Here is a 20,798-nt window from a genome sequence, read left to right as displayed (position 1 = left end):
TTAAAAAGAATACATACACCCCTTGAATTTGACACGTAAGAATTAAAACAGCATTTAAATACCCACTGTGATTCAATAAATGGTTCATTATCAGGAATAAAATGTGTATCTTGAAGACAAATTATTGAATATTGCTTTTGTTTGTAATAATTAATAACATCTTTACGTTTACTGAGAGTTGCAAGTCCCGAACAGTTCACAGTAGCTATTGTTACGTTATCTGATTGTCACGGAAGCCCATTTAAGACCTATCAAATAATATTTTTGAATTTGATATAACGAATTCTTGAATTTGTTAAAACGAATTCAAATCGTTATAACGAATTGTTGAATCCGTTATAACGAATTAAATTTGTTATAATAAATTTTAGGAATTCGTTATAACGAATTTAATCTGTTATAACAAATTCGCCGAATTCGTTATTTCAAATATAAAAAATTCGTTATTTCAAATATAAAAATCTGTTTTAACAAATTAAATTTGAAATAACGAATTCTTGAATTCATTATTTCAAAGTTTTAATTCGTAATTTCGGTTTTTTAAAATCGGTTATAACATATTTTTATCTAATTTATGATAACAAATTTCATGTTTTGGGGAACAAATTAAACGGAGAGGACTTCATTTGTCCCATATCGGCGTATGACGAAACGGCGAAATGGTAAATGAAGTAAACTGGCGTAAAAACAAAAGTGGAGGAACATATTGTCACAGCTGTTGCTCTAACAATGGTAACAGAAGTAACAATTCCAAAAGACACCTTACTTTATCGGCTTTGCTAGAATTCCTACATAGATAGAAACAAAATATTTAAGAACTGCTACATATGTAGCAACGCATTTTCACCAAAAATACCATGCAGGATATACAGATTTGTTTCTACGGGTTTCTGCGCAAAATTCCCAAAAATTGTTTAGTCAATGCTATTAATCAATGAGCATGCTGATTTTCTAAAGGCTACCTGCAGGGCAGCCAATGTCGAACTTATGTCATAGAATTTGTTTACAAGAATTTAATTCAAAAACTGCATCAAAATTGATGAAAAAATAATGGAGTTACGCCTCTTCAAAGTGGCTATTTTTACCTGCTTTTAAAAATCTAATCAAGAGAAATAATTGAAATTAGGCGATAACGAGGCTTCAGTGACGTCACCAGGTCAACACGGAGTAATTTCCTTACAAAGCTATACAAAATAAATTCGATTTTACAGCAAAAATGATTGATATAGGTGTGATGTTTTGACTATCTAGTTATTTTAATTATCGTGTATCCGTAATTATTTTGTTTCAGTCAGATTTCTTTTTAAACGATTTTTAAATTTGCTATTCTAATCGCCTTTTACCGATGAATAGGATATCTTTAAACGCTTGCATGGGCAGATTTATGTTCATTATTCATTTTTATTTTGGTCGGTGCGTGTTCGAATCCAATAAAGCTTGAAGGGCTTTATAATAGATTTGATATGCACGCTCCGACCGAAATTATCACCTCATAATATTCAAAGAATGATGCCTTTTTGCTTATATATTTATATTATTTCCAATTTCTACACTTCAAAACAACATTTCAAAACCACTGGGTTTTTTTTTCATGCATAGCACATGTTATGTATTATTGCAGCAAATACCGTTTTTCGGTTATGTTGTGTCGCTCATTTTTTATGAAATAATTGGGCCATAGGTTTCAAAATTGATTTGCAATGTTATCACAGTAAAGGACACTTGAAAAATATAAATACGATATTTTATATGACATAGTCAGGCATTATAGCCAGGATGTGCGCATGCGTGAACCAACTTTCCATCGGGATTGGTAAACGTTTTGGAGGAAATTCGATAGCTTCTTGGAGAAACTTCGAATTGATGATAGGTGCAAAAAAAAAACAACAAAAAAAAACGCGACTTTTATATCATATAGTCATTAAAAGTGCTAGGAATGCAGTTGCTCCCCCCCCCCCCTTTCCTAGCATTTTCGGAGCATGTAAAAAAAAAAAGAAAGTGACTGGGAGGAAATAAACAGTGAAATTTAAGTTTGAGGTAAGCATTGATATAGCTACCCCCACGGTGTACGATTTTCGAATGCATGTCAAGAATTGTTTGGCGATTCTCCCATCACCCCCCCCCCCCTCTTTTCACTTGTTTACAATGCCGCCTGCCTGAACAAAATATCACAGTTTCCTTACATATACCAGTAAAAAAAAATTGGGTTTATATATATAAACCAATATTACTGTATCTCATACATTATACCATTCTCCAGGTTCTATAAATACCTACGCTTAGATTCAATATAGAAAAAAACCTCAAGGTTAGGAGGAGAGGGATAATTTATTTTGTTTTTCTTTTTTTTCAGGGTTATTAGGAGGAGTAGGGGTGGTCAGAACACCGACCCCATGTAGCTCTATTCATAACCCCTCACCAAGGTCTGTGTGTCTATCACCAGGGTCTGTATACCCATCACCAGGGTCAGAGTACATATTACCAGGGTCAGAGTACGTACTACCAGAGTCGGTGTACGTATTACTAGGGTCTGTATACGTATAACCAGATTCAGTATACCCATCACAAGGACACCAGGGTCTCAATACTTATCCCGAGGGTCAATGTGTCTTTATGTTCATCACCAGGGTCTGTTTACTCATAGCCAGAAATCCACGTATCCATCACCAGGGTCTCAATGCCTATAACCAGGGTCAGTGTACGTTTCATTAGGGTCTATATGCCTATCACCGGGGTCTGTATACTAGTATTGATAGGGCCAGGGTGCACATTACAAGCGTCTGTATACCCGCATCCAGAATCAGTATACTGTGGAACATTTAAATTCGTTGGGGGCCAATTTTCGTGGATTGCTTAAATTTTAAAGGTTCGTGGGGACGTTATTTCGTGTATTCTCTTATATCTACAAAACGAAATATGACTTTATAGCCCTGATTTATTGATTCGTAGAGGATGTTAATTCGTGGATGAGAGGAACCCACGAATTCCACGAAAATTGAGCCACAACGAAATCTAATGATTCCACAGTACCCATCACCAGGGTAAATTTACCTATAACCAAGGTTAGTGTACCCAATTACAAGTGTGTGCACATGTATACGCATAACCAGATCCAGTATACCCATCACCTGAATCTCAATACCTATAACAATATAGGATTTGATACCCTGGTAATGGGCGCCCAGACCCTGGTGATATGTATACTGACCTTGGATATATGCATTAAGACCCTGATGATGGGACTAATGACTTGGTGATGGGCACACAGACCCTGGTGATACGTACACTGACCCTGGAAAGAGATGTAATCATCCTGATAATCGTAATACTGACCCAGGTTATAGGTATACAGACCCTGGTGATACAAACACTGAGTCCAGATGATACATACACTGACCCTGATGATACGTACACTGACCCAGATTATTTGTATGCAGACCCAGATGATGGGCACACAGACCCTGGTAATACGTACACTGACCCTGGTAAGAGATATAGACATCCTGATAATCGTAATACTGACGCAGGTGATGGCCACCCTCGTGATACGAACACTGCCCTAGTGATACATACACTATGCTATTAAATCATTTAAAAATTGTAATCCGTGGGGGTATGGGGTAAGGCGTACCTTTAACTTCAATTCTACAGTTTATTTTCTCCCTTTCGTTTCAGTTTTTACCTGGTCCCAAAAACATTGGAGGGGGGGATTCACCTTTTATATGTAAATTTAAAAAAAAATGTTTGCTGCGAGAAAACGTGTGCTGAAGGGGATAGTCTCGTCCCCCTGCCCCTGCTCCACTCCACACACCCCACTCCGATGCTTAGTGCCTGTTGTTTTCCTGTAACATTACTCTTTATTGTTCTCTCAAATACTAATATTTATTTAACATTTTGGTGTAAATCTAATGTAACAACATTCCTATCTCTTTTAATGAACATTTATAATCTAAACATCGAATTTTTTAAATTGCGCAAATATCAGTTCGAAGTTCCCTCAAACAACTTTCGAATTTCCTCCCAAACGTTTACCGAAAAGTCGGTACACGCATGCACACATCCTCGTTATAGTGCCTGATTGTACTATAAAAAAAATAACCTATTCTAAACATCGTTCTGATGGAAAGTTTGTTCACGCATGCGCACATCCTGGTTATAATGCCTAGCTACATCATATAAAATATCATATTTATATTTTTAAGTGGCCTTTACTGTGATAACCCAGCCCAATAATTTCATAAAAAACGAGCGACACAAAATGGGCGTGTCCTACAGCATAACCGAAAAACAGTATTGGCGGCGCTGCGTAATAATACATAGCATGTGTTATTCGTTAAAAAACAGTGGTTTTAAAATGTTGTTTTAAAGTGTAGAAATTGGAAATAATATAAATATAAGCATTAGAGTAATAAGAAATCATTCTTTGAATATTATGAGTTGATAATTTCAGTCAGAGCGTGGTCGAATCTATCATAAATCCCTTCGAGCTTTATTTAATTTGAATATGTCCTGGCCAAAATCACCTGAGACAAGTAATACTCAAAGAATGATCCCTTATTCTTAAATAAATTCTGTTCCAGACCGGTATTTTGTTTAAGTATGGCGTAATCTCACGGTTTGGTGATGTAATGAGATGAAAAATGCAAATATATGTTAATAAATCAGCATGCTCATTGATTGATAGCATTAATTAAACAATTTTTTGGAATTTTGCACAGAAACCCGTCGAAACAAATCTGTATATATTGTATTTTTGGTGAAAGTGCATTGCTACATACATAACATGTCAGTTCTTAAATATTTTGTTTCTATCTATGTAGGAATTCTAGCAAAGCCGATAAAGTAAGATGTCTTTTGGAATTATTACATCGAATTCAAGAATTCGTTATTTCAAATTTAATTTGTTAAAACAGGTTTCAAAATTTGAAATAATGAATTCAGCGAATTTGTTATAACAGATTAAATTCGTTATATCGAATTCCTAAAATTTGTTATAACAAATTTAATTCGATATAACGGATTCAACAATTCGTTATAACGATTTAAATTCGTTTTAACAAATTCCAGAATTTTACGCAAAAATATAATTACTTAAGGACTTTGTAAGTTTTAACTTAAGATAAGAATGTTCTGTTTTACTAACGTGTTCGTAAGTTTTACTCGTAACCTTAACTTACAAAACGTTCGCAAGTTTCCGTAATGGAACTCTCTTTTAAAGGAGGTGTGAATATTCGTAGTTATGAATGCTGCGCAAGCGCAGAGGGCACTTTCGTTTTCGCGGCTATTTACATTTTATCATCTGCGAAACCGTTTTGAACAATGGAGAAAGAATAGGTTTACGATATAAACAAATGATAAATAAATCTGTTTAACCAGTATGAGTGTGGAGAGTGAATGTTTTTAATAAAGTATATGTGTGTAACTTTGTAATGAATTATCATGAAAAGCTACATGTAAATGTTTTATTCATTAAATTGCCCATACTGTTCATTCATTCATTCTATCTTTATTTCCTACCATAGGAGATTGCATGAAGAATAACATTTTTACACAAATAATAAATACAGCACATGAGCTTCAAAGTTGATAGAAGTTATAGTGTAAAAAGGAATATATTTAAACGGAGTAAAGTAAATTTACAATATTCATTGTATATTGAATGTGGTGATCGATTCATGATATGAAATCCAGAAAAAAGGACCTGCACTCAGTTCCATAAATTTGTAACTATATGTTTCTGTCATTGCTGTAAATAGTTTTTTTTATATTAATTACCGTAAATATTTCTGATCATTTTGGAATTATTGTTTAAATATAAATTATCAAATTATCGCTCTTTGCTGATAATATTAATAGGTGACCTAAGTAAATATATGTTTTATGTCAATGTCTGTGCGATGTTTGTGTTTGTATTGCCTTTGTTGTGTGCTTATATGTTTTTTGTATGTGTTGTTCTAGTGTGATTTCCTGCAATTACCATATTCCTACAATTTATTGAAAAAGGAATCGAACCCTATAAAATCGACTTGGTGTCATTATGTCATCTGTATCAAGACCCGGTTACAATGCATGTACTAATAAAATTGTATTAGGCTTAACACAATTTTATAGGTCTATTCATTTAGTTAAAAAAGTCCATGACAAAAAAGCCTCTTTCCTTTGATTTCTTTAATTCTTGAACAATGTATTAATTTATTTCCTTGATCACCATTTTACTTTATTATGATTAATACTTGAACTATAATATTGCTTAGTAAATGTATGGAAATATATTCTAACTATATTTGACTGTCAACAAGAAATGATATGAATTTTACACAATAAATCAAAAAACTATTTATATATCTTTTAGGCAATATTTATTTTAAACTTTATTTTAAATTTGTATGGTTCATCACACACAATCTTGTTAAAGGGGAACAACTCGATGAAGTAATAACACAGTTGTGGCCCTTTTGTTTACTCTTCATCCTTCTTTCAAAATAGTGGACAAATAGAAATGTTTGCAAGGATATTATTCGGAATCATTATTTGAACATAACCAACATAGTAAGTGTATTTTTTTTTATCAATATCATGTGTGTGATGTATTATGATATTAATATTTTGTAAGAATTTGATTGATGGGATGCTTTATTAGTCCAGCTTCATTTAGAATTTCATCTGTTAAGTCATATCCATAAACTTACCTGGATGTGAGCTGGAATGGCATGCGACCTCAAAGTTTGTTGTTGTATGTAGTCTTTGACATCGTCTGTCAGCTCCAGAATAACTCGCCTTGGAAACCTATATCGCCCAATTAGCTCGTTGTCGGTCAACATATCAAGAACTTGACTCCTGTCTCTGAAAACGCGTTCACGACGCAAAGCCTTGTCTTCATTTTCTCTCAAAACTTCAATTAACAATAAGCAGGCGGCCATTTTTATTCATTTATTTAGAAAAATACGAAAGATTCTTAACTTAGAAGGCCATAGGCTGTCGTAAGTTACGACGATATTTTTGACGTAACTTAAAGTTAAGAAGTTTGGTAAAACAGATATTCATCGTAACTTACGACGGTTACGATGAAATCTTAAACTTAAGAAGCTTAATAAAACTCATGCCTGAACTTTCTTAGAAACGAAAATGAAACTATCGGACCAGATGGAACCAAAGTACATGGACCAGAATCTGTGATTTCTATGTTGGACTGGGCCTTAAAAAAACCAATTCGGGCAAAACGTCATAACTGCTGTGACCAGAATAAGAACCAGTAAGTCATTGAATATTTCATGTGGCGAGTAATGACAAAGCAACACAACAGAATAGAGTTTAAGATGCAGATCCCTGGACACGCACGGTGCCTCATCAATGGAGGATTTGCTCTTCTCAAGAAGTTGTATAGGCGGTTTAATTGTGATAGCATTGGCCAACTTTAAGATGTTGTTAACAGATCTTCTACTACTAACACTGCTGTGCGATATCCAACGTGGCAATGGAGATCCTTGAAAGAGTATCTGGGGCAGTTTTCATACCAGTGAAGGGTAATCCCCAGTACCAACACTTTTCGTTCGATTCTAACGAGCCGGCGAAGAAGACTTGTGACGGAACCGAGGTGAAGATTGAGATTTTGAAACATTAGGGATTTCAGTTCAGAGAAATAAGACGACCGGATGTACTTCCCGCTTATGGACTATCTGAATCTAGGGTGCGTTATCTCTACTCGCATGCGAGGCCATTTTGTGAGACCTGCTTTCCAGGAGGAGACGTGCCCTTCTCCAGTCCAGTAGTAAACTTACTGAACTGAAACTTTACTTTAATTTAAGTGAAGGATAGTTAAAATCAATTTTCTATTTTATTCTATGATTATTTGTGTATATTTTTTTTATTCCTACTTGGAGAAAAAAAATTAAATGATTTAATATGATTAACTACCGGGTAATTAACTAAAGCTTTTAAAAAGATATTATCTAGTTCTACAATTTATACAACTTAAAAAAAATTAACTAAGCACATATCTAAATGAAAAAAATGTGTGTAATTCGCGCAACGTCAAGGTAATTTAAGTGACGTCATGACGTTGTCCCAGTTATAAAGGATGTAAAAACAATGTTTTTCAAAAGCCTGTAACAAGAAAACTAATCGCACTACATGTTTCAAATTAGGAAATATCATTCTGTAGACCCATTCCTTCATATTCCATTAAAAAACCAATTTCTGATAAAATATCATTAAGACCCCTTTTCCAGAGGGCGGTCCCTATATATATATATATATATATATATATATATATATATATATATATATATATATATATATATATATATATATATATAAGTTCATGCCTCGGGATCGAATATCGAATGTGTGTTTTAAGAAAAACAAATCGGAAATATTATTTCCGGGAACCTTGACTGTGTTATGATGTATACTCCACTTTATAAAACTGTTACATCCGGCAAAATTTGTTTTATAGAGGACAAACATATTCATCAGCTTTGAAGGTGTTTGACAGTAATCGAATTTGATGGTTCGTCTTCTATAGCTACGTACATATTTACGGTATGTGTTGCTTTTGTTAAATTTTAATTTAGTCTTTAAACAAGTAAGCATCGAATTTGAAAGGGCGCTATGATAATAAATTTACTTTCGTTTTTGAATAGGAAGTTTAAAATGAACATTAAGTTAATTGTTGCAAAAAATGGAACGTGCAACAAATTATGTGCTAACGGCATGATGATATTAAATTTCAACATGTAAATTACAGGAACTACGGAAGCGTATTGCTGCGAGTTAAAATAAAGGACTATATGTGCGGTATGGTCAGATATCTGTCCCCGATTTCAACCAATTTTTAAATAGTGTCGTATAAAAAAAATCTTCACAAATCATTGTATACAGGATGTCTATATCTTCAATCTTGATTTTAGTCATCATTGTGCATTCACTGTTAATTTTTGACGTCACCTAAATGACCTAAAGAGATTTTTTTTTTAATTTTCAAGCCATTTCTTTAAGAATTCCATGTTGTATATATCGTTAACATTTATTGAATTACTTTTCTGATTTTTTTCCACTATGAACAAAACTGAGCCAAGGTAATATTCTTTACACAATCATACATGTATAAACAGTAAAGCTAACAATAGAAGAGAGTGTTCTACAGGCTAGCTGTCTTTTACAAAATGAATGGGTTAACTGTAAAAACAAGTTCCACTTGAGTAACCACAGGACTTTGATACCTGGCTGACCCAATTGAATACCTTATTGCGCAATCCAGCAAGCTATTGAAACCATTACTATAATTCTGTATATCAAATTATATGAAAATTCATTAATTAACCGACTTCCAAATGACCATAACCTTTGACCTTTATGTCATTTTGTTCGGCCAAGGAAGACGCTTCTATTCCAAGTGATCAGAACTCTCTATGATAGATAGTAAAAAAGTTGGAAGTGATTTTATTAAAGTTTCAATACTTTCAGGGGCAATAACTGCTAGAAAGGGGCCTTAGATTTTTTCGGTATGAATAGATTGAATAATTCTCTAAGTGTACTGAAGACAATGGTTAAAGTTTCAAGTCTATATCTCTTATGGTTTCAAAGGAGTAGCGATAACAAGCATTTCGTACAAAAGGGGCTACAATTCTGTAATTATTCAAACGTATGAGCCAAGGGGTTATATTTTGAAATGTCTTAAGATGTCCTACTATATCCATCAAAAAGGTTTTCTCTACCACACTAAACAAAAGAGATATAAAAACTCCTTAATTAACAGCTTCTCAAATGACCTTGACCTTTGACCTTTATGTCATTTTGTTCGGCCAAGGTAGACGCTTCCATCCCAAGTGGTCCAAAATCTCTATGATAAATAGTAAAAAAGTTGGAAGTGATTTTATTAAAGTTTCAATACTTTCAGGGGCAATAACTACTACAAGGGGGCCTCAGATCTTTTTGGTATGATAGATTGAAGAACCCTCTAAGTGTAATGAAGACTTTGGTAAAGGTTCCAAATCTCTATCTCTTATGGTTTCAGAGGAGTAGCGATAACAAGCATTTCCTTCTCAAAGGGTAATAACTCTGTAAGTTCTGGGAGTTCTTTGACACAGGGTCAGTTGGTATCATAACTTTTAATGAGCAATTAATTAAATTTTAAATTGTTTGGATAACTCTAGTAACAAAAAAGTCACCTCGAGCTAAATAGAAAAAAAGAAGAAGAATAAAAAACATAAAGAAATCAAGAGGTCTTTCACCTGAAAGGTGGAAAGACCTAATGAGCGACACAAATGTCCTACAGCATAACGAAAAATAGTATTGACTGTGCCGCGTAATAATACATAGCATGTGTTATGCATTAAAAATCAGTGGTTTTAGAATGTTGTTTTAAAGTGTAGAAATTAGAAATAATACAAATGTAAGTAATCAGAAATCATTCTTTGAATATTATGAGTTGATAATTTCGGTCAGACCGTGGTCAAATCTATCATAAAGCCCTTCGAGCTTTATTGGATTTGAACACGCCCCGGCCAAAATCACCTGATACTAGTTATACTCAAAGAATGATTCCTTATCTTAAATCAATTCTATACCAGGCCGGTATTTTTTAAGTATGGCGTAATCTCACGGTTTGGAGATATAATGAGATAATAAATGCAGATATATGTTAATAAATCAGCATGATCATTGATTGATAGCATTAATTAAACAAATTTTTGAAATTTTGCGCAGAAACCCGTAGAAAAAAATCTGTATATCCTGGTATTTTTGATGAAATTGCATTGCTACTTACATGTATATAACAGTTCTTAAATATTTTGTTTCTATCTATGCAAAAATTCTAACAAAGCCGATAAAGAAAGATATCTTCTGGAATTGTTACATCTGTTACCATGGTTACACCAACAGCTGTGACAATATGTTCATCCATTTTTGTTTATACGCCGGTTTACTTCATTTGCCATTTCGCCATACGCCGATATGGGACAAATGAAGTCCGCCCCGTTTAATTTGTTCCCCAAAATATGAAATTTCTTACCACAAATTTGATAAAAATAGGTTTTAAACGATTTTAAAAAACCGAAATTACGAATTAAAACTTTGAAATAACGAATTCAAGAATTCGTTATTTCAAATTTAATTTGTTAAAACAGATTTCAAAATTTGAAATAACGAATTCAGCGAATTTGTTATAACAGATTAAATTCGTTATAACGAATTCCTAAAATTTGTTATAACAAATTTAATTCGTTATAACTGATTCAACAAAATTGTTATAACGATTTAAATTCGTTTTAACAAATTTAAGAATTCGTTATATCAAATTAAAAAATAGTTTTTGATAGGTCCTAAATTGGCTTCCGTAGTAATGCGTGTACTATATAGACTAAAGCAACTTAAGTATAGACTGCGATATTTACCTCAGATGATGGTTTCAATTTTTTTGTTGGTTTTGAGAGAGATATTATATATATATATATATATATATATATATATATATATATATATATATATATATATATATATATGGCAAGAGCCATACTTTACTATCATATCGCTCCAATTTTAAGGGGACCGATATTTGGGGGGTTTTTTGTGGAACTAAAAACTATAGCAAAATTCTTTATTTTTGTAACCATAGGTAATCTACACCAACACTAGTTTATTTGCAAAATTTCAAGAAAATCGACCGGCTGGTTCTTCTTAGGGGCCATCTCAAAATACAGGGCAATTTATTGTAGGAATATACAGGAATATATAGGAAATGGTCATTTTCCGAAATTCGAAGCAGATTAAAAAAAAATACTTCAATAGCTTTTTTTCTTAAGTTGTAAGCTATAATTAGATACATCATTGTCAAACTTAGATATAAAAAATATGGAATTCTACCGTCTTGTTTTAAGCGTGGGTCATCAAAATATTAAAATGCACCATATTTTGCTTTTTATTTGGAGTATTACAAATGTTCATTGATATAATGGATTAATAAAAAAAATAAAGAAAAATACCCCCGAGGATAGCATTATTACGTGTACAGATTTTCAACAGTTTTTCTCTTTTCTTTTATGTTATTTATTATAACGCACTCCTACAAAGATTTATTTTATCATTACGTCAAAAAAGCACAATAGCAAAATCTCAACAAATGTACAACGGAAAAATCGTTTAAAAAATTGAATTTTCCTCTAAAAATCTTAATATTTCTATTTGTATTTTGTCAATTGTGTTCAATCTTATAAATGATATCGAAAAAAATTCATTTTAAAGTAAATATACTCTGCCCATAGCTAGAATGCGCAAAAACGTGCGCAATGGAAACTAATTAAAGTCGGCCTCCTTAATTAAAATTGCATGTATGTACATTAAGTATAAGTAGGAAAGATTAAAAAATTGGTTATTTTGAACTGAATAAAAAAAATAGAGAGATAAAATAAACAGTTAAAAAATCTATACAGAAAATGCATATTATCAAACAATTAAAATTAGAAAATAGGAAATTTCACACCTACAAACAGGGACCAGAGGCACGAATACGAATGTATGTAATGCATAAAAAAATAAATGAACCAGAAAAAAAAATCAGATAGCAACAACGTACAAAAAAAAATAATATTACTGTATTTATCATTAACAATTTTGACCAAATTCAACACAAAATACGTTTTACAAGCTTGATCAATTCTTTCCATGAATTCTGAACATGTATCATAACCGGCACCATCTATAAAAAGAAAACAAACAGTTTTAATGCAGTTCCAATATAATTTACTTTTAACGAACGTGGTACGTCGCGCACGCTACCGGTGTTACTTTATTAAAACTCGCAATAGAGATGCACCCATAAGGTTTATATGAGAGAATAAACAAGATATTAAGAAGTATTATATAGCAATGACAAGAAAAATTTCTAAATAATGAGAATAACTTACCATAATTTATTCTCAAGCATTTTAATTAGTAAAACTGTTCCAAATATACAAAATATATTCGTCATATTTCAAAATGTAACGTTTCAAGAAATGGTAGTGCGTTTTATACACTATTACTTATTGGGTTTGTTACTGACTGTTTACAGCAATTTGTGGGGTTGGTAAAGTCCATAGAAGGCGAGGCGGAGCTTAACCGACCCCACAAATTTCTGTAAACAGTCAGTACAAACTAAAAAAGTGTTTTGTTTTGTCAAGGAATTAAAGTTAAATAAACAAATAAAATATAATATATAACAATCAAATTGATAGCTTACTTATCTTATTTTTTATCTTCCCCGTCAGTCGTCAGCTGTGCAAACCTGGATGCCATTGTATGATCGTTATATTACGTCACGAGCAAAGGGGGTCACTCTAAATATTTTGGAGCTTAAAAACTATAGGTATGATGGAACGTTTGTGAAAAAAAAAATCAGCTCAAACTAGAGGTAATGTGAGCAAGCTCACAATTGATACCCCCCGCTAAGAAAAATTATAACTCATGTATTTTTTATAATAGAAAATATTGGATTAATCTATTTCACCGTCCATTGTCTATAAATAACAACATCTCCATTTTTTTAAAATATTAATTCTAATATGAAAACACAAACCAATTTCTATTCTTTTAATTCCATTTTATTTCAAGTTGATTTATATGCATGAGGAAATCTGCATCCTTATGTTAACAAACATGACTCGAATCAAACGAAAATCTACATGTCAGGCAGCCATTTAAAATAAACATTTTGAAGTATTGGTATACTGAACCCGATTTTTCTCCGAAAATTTTTTTCCGCCCATTTATTTTGCAAAAAAAAAAATACATCGGGGCAGGCCATTTTCAGATAAGAAAGATATGGACCGGACACAAAATTTTGCACTTTTTCTGCCAGTGACCTTGACCTGGCCCGAATGACCTTGGATCAAGGTCATGACATACCCTTAGGTCAGAAGCAATCTTTGTGTGAAGTAGGAACGTTAAAGCTTCTCCATAAGAAAGAAATGGACCGGACACGAATTTTGAACAGAAAGACGGACGGACGTACGGACAGACGGACAAGGTGATTTTGTTTACGGGAGGGGGGGGGGGTTAATAACGTTACGTCTGCCATGTTGCCGTATAAATTTTGACGCTCGCCGTGTAAAGAAATTTATTAGGCAATATGGTGATGCGATTCATACAATGACGTTGAGACATTCTAGTCCAAGACAAACCAAAGAATAATCAGACGATCAATTTATTGTAGATGAAATTAAATATATAAAGTCAGAGTAACAACCAAGACAACAATACTGGAAATGAGTTTATAGGCGATAATGGCCATGGCTGCTTAAGTTATAAAAGTATATGTAGGTATGAAAATAATTGTCACTAGGTGTACCCTGGGAACAGACGTACACCTTGGTGGCAAATCTTTAAACATAGCCTTACTAAAATTAAACCGTCCATATATTTAATCTGAAATGAGCACTACTGGTAAGCCAAATTCCGCAATCGGCATACAACTTGAAAGGCAGCAGACGTCCAAGAATAGCAGCCATGACGGTTTGTCGTGAAGTGGGGGTACCTGAAATGAAATCTAACAGCAGAAGCGCAGAAAAACCAGTACAACATAAAAAAATAGATCAACATTCATAAGTAAAAATTTTATCTGAAATGGCTCTTTCTTAAATAACAAAAGTTGATAAGAGTTGAAATTTGGGTGTGGAGGGAGGGTGAATTGTTTCTGGAAAACTGGGATGACGTCATACATGGTACGACTAATAACCATACCCGATGAAGATGCAGCGTAGTGATAATAAGCGGAAACCGCCGGGGACCTAAGGTGCTATCTATCAAGCGCGTAAATTGAAAAAAGAAAGTTGAATTCCACTTCAATAAATGTATTTAATCCTTAATGCTTAAATACTATTAATGCCAAACAGATTGAAATTTGGTATATTATTGTGACATCTATGTGTAATAATAACATTATAATTAATTCAAACGTTCGGTTGATTACATTGATTGTGCGGCCTTGTAAATGGCGAAGACTGGGTTGCCCCGTTTCTGTACCTAAAATTGTAGATAGGCGAAACAAACCAATATTATTCCTAACGTAAAGGTAATTCAGTTATTTTTGCTGTACTTATAATGTACATTCTTATATTATAGAACATGTAACAAGCAAGTATTGTTTAATCATAGCCATGTATTTCGAGCTCGTTTATTTTATTAAAAGTCTTATGGTTTCAAATGTCCTCATATTGAAATTCTGCACTAATTGAGCAATTGTACTTTTTTTTTTACAATTTTAATTGATTTTTTACTGGAAAAAACAAATATTTGTCCCACCATCAGAAGGTACGAAAACTGTTCTGTAAAAGATATTATACCTTTTTTAAGATATCACATTGCTTTAAGATAACGCTGAGCTTCTAAATAGTCAAATAAAGGTCCCTCTTTGTTTGACGCGCAATGACGCGACGTGAAATCGGAGTACGAGATGGAAAAAACGTCAACTCTGAATTTGATTTTGTAGAAAAAACATTACAGGTTTTTATGATAGGTATTTTTCTACTTTGTTTACATGCTAATCAAATACTTACAGTAAATCCTGAAATCGTAAATAATCTGAACTGGGTGCTTGTGTTTATCATTTAATTCTCATCAACAGATAGATAATATTGAGTATTAGGCCTAATAGTTGGGTAGGATAAGTAACAGCTGCCACATGTAGTACATATAGATTTTTACGTAAAAAATAATTTTTTATATATGTCTTTTTACAAGTGTACAAGGTACAATATCCGTAATAATATAAAACACTGCAATACAAGAGGCCCATGGGCCACATCGCTCACCTGAACAGCAGTTCCTTGTACCATTCTGTTTCGTATCATATAATCATATGCTCTTTCTATTTTAAACATTGGACCCCTTTCTGGGGCCCCAGTATTGGTCTGAGGTTTATGGTTGGCTTTAACAACATAAATAGTAACATAGGAATGAAAATGTGTAGCACTGCGGCGGGACCGCACGTACACAGCCTGAAAAACTGAACGTAGAAGAGTTCCACATCAAGAGGTACATGTATACCTCTCAGACTGTACTGAACAACATCAAGAAAGATAACTCTTGGTTCCACTACATAAGAGTTTACACAATTTGAGGATCCTTGCATAGTAATCTCACAAACTTTAGCGTTATAGTTCTCGAGAAAAAACCTTTTAAAAACATTTTCAATATATCTTTCTATGTTAAACTTTGAACCCCAGCTTGGGGCCCCAGTATTAGTCCAGTGCCAAAGCTTTATTTATTTGGAATCTAAATTATTTAAGGATGCTTGCATAGTAATCTCACAAGCTGAAGCATAATAGTTCCCTAGAAAAAGATTTTTAATCATTTTCCCTCCATATTTCTATGCTTAACTTTGAACACCTCTTGGGGCCCCAGTATTAGATCGAGGGTCACGGCTTTTATAATTTCGAATCTACACTATTTGAGGATGCTTACGTAGTTATCTGACAAATTGAAGAATTGTAGTTCTTGAGAAGAAGATTTGTAAACATTTTCCATATATACTTCTACCTTTAACTTTAAACCCATCCTGGGTCCCCAGTATTAATCGAGGGGTCACTATTTTAAAACTATCGAACCTACATTATCCAAGGTTGTATGCATGATAGTAATCTCACAAATTAAAGCATTGTAGTTCTCGAGAAGAAGATTATTTAGCATGTTACCTTTATATTTCTATAATAAACTTTGACCCCCTCTTGGGGCCCAAGTATTGGTCCGGAAGTCACTATTTTACCAATTAAGAATCTACATAAGCTAGGGATGCATGCATAAAAATTCCACAAACCATAAAATTGTAGAAGAAAATTTTTAAACGTTTCCTTTATATTTTTTTAAAATTTTTCCTTTATATTTTTTTTAAAATGTTTAAATTTTGAACCCCTCTTGGTGCCCCATTATTTGTCCAGGAGTCACGATTTTTACAACTTAGAATCTACACTATTATAGGATGTACATGTATGCATAGTAATATCCCAAACTGTTGCATTATAGTTCTTGAGAAGAAGATTTTTAAACATTTTCCTATATATGTTAAAATTTAAACCCCTCCAGGGCCCAACTTTTTTTCCGGGGGTCACGATTTTTACAATTTTGAATCTTCACTATATATACAATCTTTTTTTGTAAATATTGGCATTTTTGGTGCAGTAGTTCTTGAGAAGAAAATTTTTAACCAATTTTCCTATGTAGTTATATGTTAAACTTTGAACCCCGCCTGGGACTCCACTTTTGGTCCGAGGGTCACGATTTCTACAATATAGAATATTCACTATACATATCAAAGGCCGGAACGCCAACAAAGGCCTCGAGCTGACATTTTCTTTAAAGCAATATGAGCTGTATTTTTTAGAATTTTATTTTGCTGCTAAAACCAGCTAGTATGATAAGTCTGCTTATAACTTAAACTTTTATAATAAATAAGATTTGAAAACATCAATAATTTTTGTCAAAGGAAATATTTCTCTTCTAAGGAATATATAGCAAATCAATTTTTGTACAGGACGACAATAATTCAATTTTGCTCCAAATAAGGCTTCTTAACGACCTTTTCCACAAAAATATGGCTAACAGAAATTAGAAAAACATGATATTTTAGTCATTTTAGTAGAAAAGAACATTTTAGTAAAAAATATATTCAACATGAAAAATGCAGCTCATATTGCTAGGTATCATAAATTTAAATTTCTGTACCAATAGTCGTATATCAAATATTTTGTGTAACTAAATTCGTACATATTATAGTATTTATTGCCAAGCAGACATCATAAAAATACACATAAAACATGGGTTCATCAACAAGAGTTCACAATAGCCCTCGCCATGCACCGGGACATACCCGTCCTCGACCAGGGAGCCCGCGAGATAGAGATCCCTGCATGCGCTGTCTGAGTTAGGTCGTACGTACAATAAGTCCATAAATATCACAATATGCAACTATATTTTTATATGCAATTTTAACATCACCATGTGATTGTATACTCAGTAAATTTCCTTATAAAATACGTAGTGATACATTTGTAATACAATGAATCATAACTCATTATGATTACAAAAATCGAAGAAATTTCAAAGTTCAAAAATAAATTATCTTCTTTCTGGTTTAAACACTCTTTGAACAAATTTTACGGGTTCATCATTTGTATACGAGAGAAAAACATTAACAGTGTTTCCCTAATTATAATAAAACATACTTTTATTTATTCAATTCCCGTGTAAAACAAGATTATCTTTGGGATGGTTGTTTACAAATAAATCCACACCACGTGCGTTGATCTGCCGTATCTATAATGCTCAACCAAACTAGCTGCAATATTGCAACAAAATCACAAGATAAATTTATCGCTTACATTTATTTTGGAGACCGTGCACGATAACAAATAAATTTACATATTAATTTTTATTTTTAATGAGCACTGTATCCAAATAAAATGTAGGCGATAAACTAAAATAACGTTTAATGAATTTTTACACCTTATCGTATTCATCCGTCATTTCTTGATTAAACAGTCTTATATTCTTATGCAATGATTTGTGAATAATCAGGGAGACCAGTTGGGTTTTTTGGTGCACAATTTAGTTGAATATATGGAACAAAATTCATGTAAACATTTTTCCTATGTATTTCTATGTTAAACTTTGAACCCCGCCTTGGGCCCCAGTTTTTTACAATTTAGAATCTTCCCTATATATACAAGCTTGTGTGTTAATATTGGCACTTCCGGTGCAGTGGTTCTTGAGAAAAAGATTTTTAAAACATTTTCTTATGTATTTCTATGTTAAACTTTGAACCCCGCAACAAAAGTTAGCATCATACCATTGAAACAAAACTATAAACCAAATTGAATATAAACAAACTCCTGGTGTAATTATAAAGCGCTTGTACCGAGCAAAAAAGGCTGATATGAGACAAAAAGAAACGACAAGAAAACAGAAATGTAGAAGTTAAAAAAAGCAAACAAACAAGTAAAGGGTTTAGCGATTCCAGAAATCCATACTAAAAGACGTTCTGTATTTGAAAACAGAACCAGAAAGCTCCAGGCGTTAAAAAGGTTGAAAGATGCGTTACCCCACACACCAAAACGGCGGTCAGCTACACTTGCTGCATATTTTAAAAATTCAAAATCTCCTACAACAAAAATTTTAATTAATGCCTATATGATAATATTACCAGAAGATAAAAAAGAACAACAATTGACAGTGGCAAGATGAAAAGATCTAAAGATTCCGTCACGTCAATGAACGTACTAGTCGTTCCTATAAATGGGGGAACAAGTGATTAAAAACAAATGTCGGAAAAGTCTAGCCAAGACACTTGGTTTACATGTTAGACGAATAAGCAAGGGAAATAGAATCCGTATGTACTAGAGAAAACTCACACTGAAGTTTACCTCGACTTATTTGCAAAAATCCGGATGTCAAAATGTGCCAGAGATCGTTTGAAAACTGCAAGCCTTATTTCGTTATGCAGGCACGGTCAAAAGACAAACATGCCTGTTGTTGCAGGAATTACGTCGAAATTAAGAGCGTTTTCAAATCTTCTGAAGATCCTTAAAACGACTTACACAGACAATGAAGGTCAAATATTTGAGTCCATAAGCGATTAAGTAAACGCTACACATAGTCCGAATTATTCATGAAAATGTCTGAAACGACAATGTACCGAATGTGGCATCCACACACTGCGTTTATTTCCTGGGGAAACGGAGGAGTTGGAATCGCGCGATCGGGCGAAATTGTTAAGTGGGGAAAATTTGAAAAAGTTGACATAAATTAAAGAAAAGGGCAACAACAAAATTAGAAACTTGTTCGTGTAAAACTGAACCAAAAATTCACTTCCTCTTTTCTCACTTGTTGCATCTCTTGAAATCCTTTCTTTTCCATCAGCACCGAGCAACATGGTGGCAAAACAGCTAGCATAAATCTCTTCCACTTAATCACAGCGTTTGTGTCCATGATTTCCTCTGAACATTATCGCTGTACAGAATTGAAGCAACTACAAAGTTCATACTTTCAAAAGACCGAGCTCGAGGTTTCAATCAACGTCACCATTATACATCGTCATGCTCTGCTTGATATAGTTGGTGTCGAGAATTAAGAGGAGAACACAGAAATTGTCACTGAACACTTCTTTGTAGTTAGTGTTGACCAACAGCATGACCAGTACTTCGTCCACGCGGTTCTGACCCTGGTGATAGGCATTGAGACCCTAGTAATGGTTACGTGGATTTCTGGTTATGGGTAAACAGCCCCTGATGACCTTGATGATCGGTACACTGACCCTGGTGTTAGGTATTGAGATCCTAGTGTCCTGGTGATGTGTAAACTTACTTTGGTTATGCGTATACAGACCCTGGTGATACGTACACTGACCCTGGTGATGGGTATACAGACCCTGGTGATGGGCACGCAAACCCTGGTGATGGGTCACAGATCGATCTACAAGAAGTCAGTGTCCACAACCCCTACCCCAATAACCACTAAAAAGAAAAGAAAATCAAAATAAATTATCCCTTTCCTCCTAACCTCGGATCTTTTTATTTGAATCTAAGCTTAGATGTTTATAGAACCTGGTGAATGGTACAATGCATGAGATGGCATTGGTTTATATAAAAACCTAATTCTTTCTTACTTGTTTATGTAAGGAAACCGTGATATTTTGTTCAAGCAGGTTGCATCGTAAAAAAGTGAAAAGAGGGGGTTGGGTGGGAGAATGGTCAAAACATTCCTGACATGCCAAAATAAAAGATACTTTGCAAAAATTCGAAAAACGTAAACCGTGGAGTTGCTATATA

The 20,798-nt window shown here is 33.4% G+C and overlaps 1 protein-coding gene and 1 pseudogene across 1 annotated transcript in view; both read left to right on the top strand.

Moving 5' to 3' along the window:
• The first annotated feature begins 3,256 nt into the window (after positions 1 to 3,256).
• On the top strand, positions 3,257 to 20,248 carry LOC128187636 (uncharacterized; annotated as a pseudogene).
• The window catches only part of LOC128187813 (uncharacterized), a 43,253-nt gene continuing 30,857 nt past the window's right edge, over positions 8,403 to 20,798 (top strand). The window contains exon 1 of the mRNA XM_052858421.1: positions 8,403 to 8,541. The gene's annotated coding sequence lies outside the window, so the exon portion shown is untranslated. The remainder of the gene's footprint in view (positions 8,542 to 20,798) is intronic.

The sequence above is a fragment of the Crassostrea angulata genome, chromosome 6 (assembly GCF_025612915.1).
Source record: "Crassostrea angulata isolate pt1a10 chromosome 6, ASM2561291v2, whole genome shotgun sequence".
Taxonomy (NCBI): Eukaryota; Metazoa; Mollusca; class Bivalvia; order Ostreida; family Ostreidae; genus Magallana; species Magallana angulata.
The sequence above is the reverse complement of the archived record's forward strand: the minus strand, read 5'-3'. Positions and strand labels throughout refer to the sequence as shown.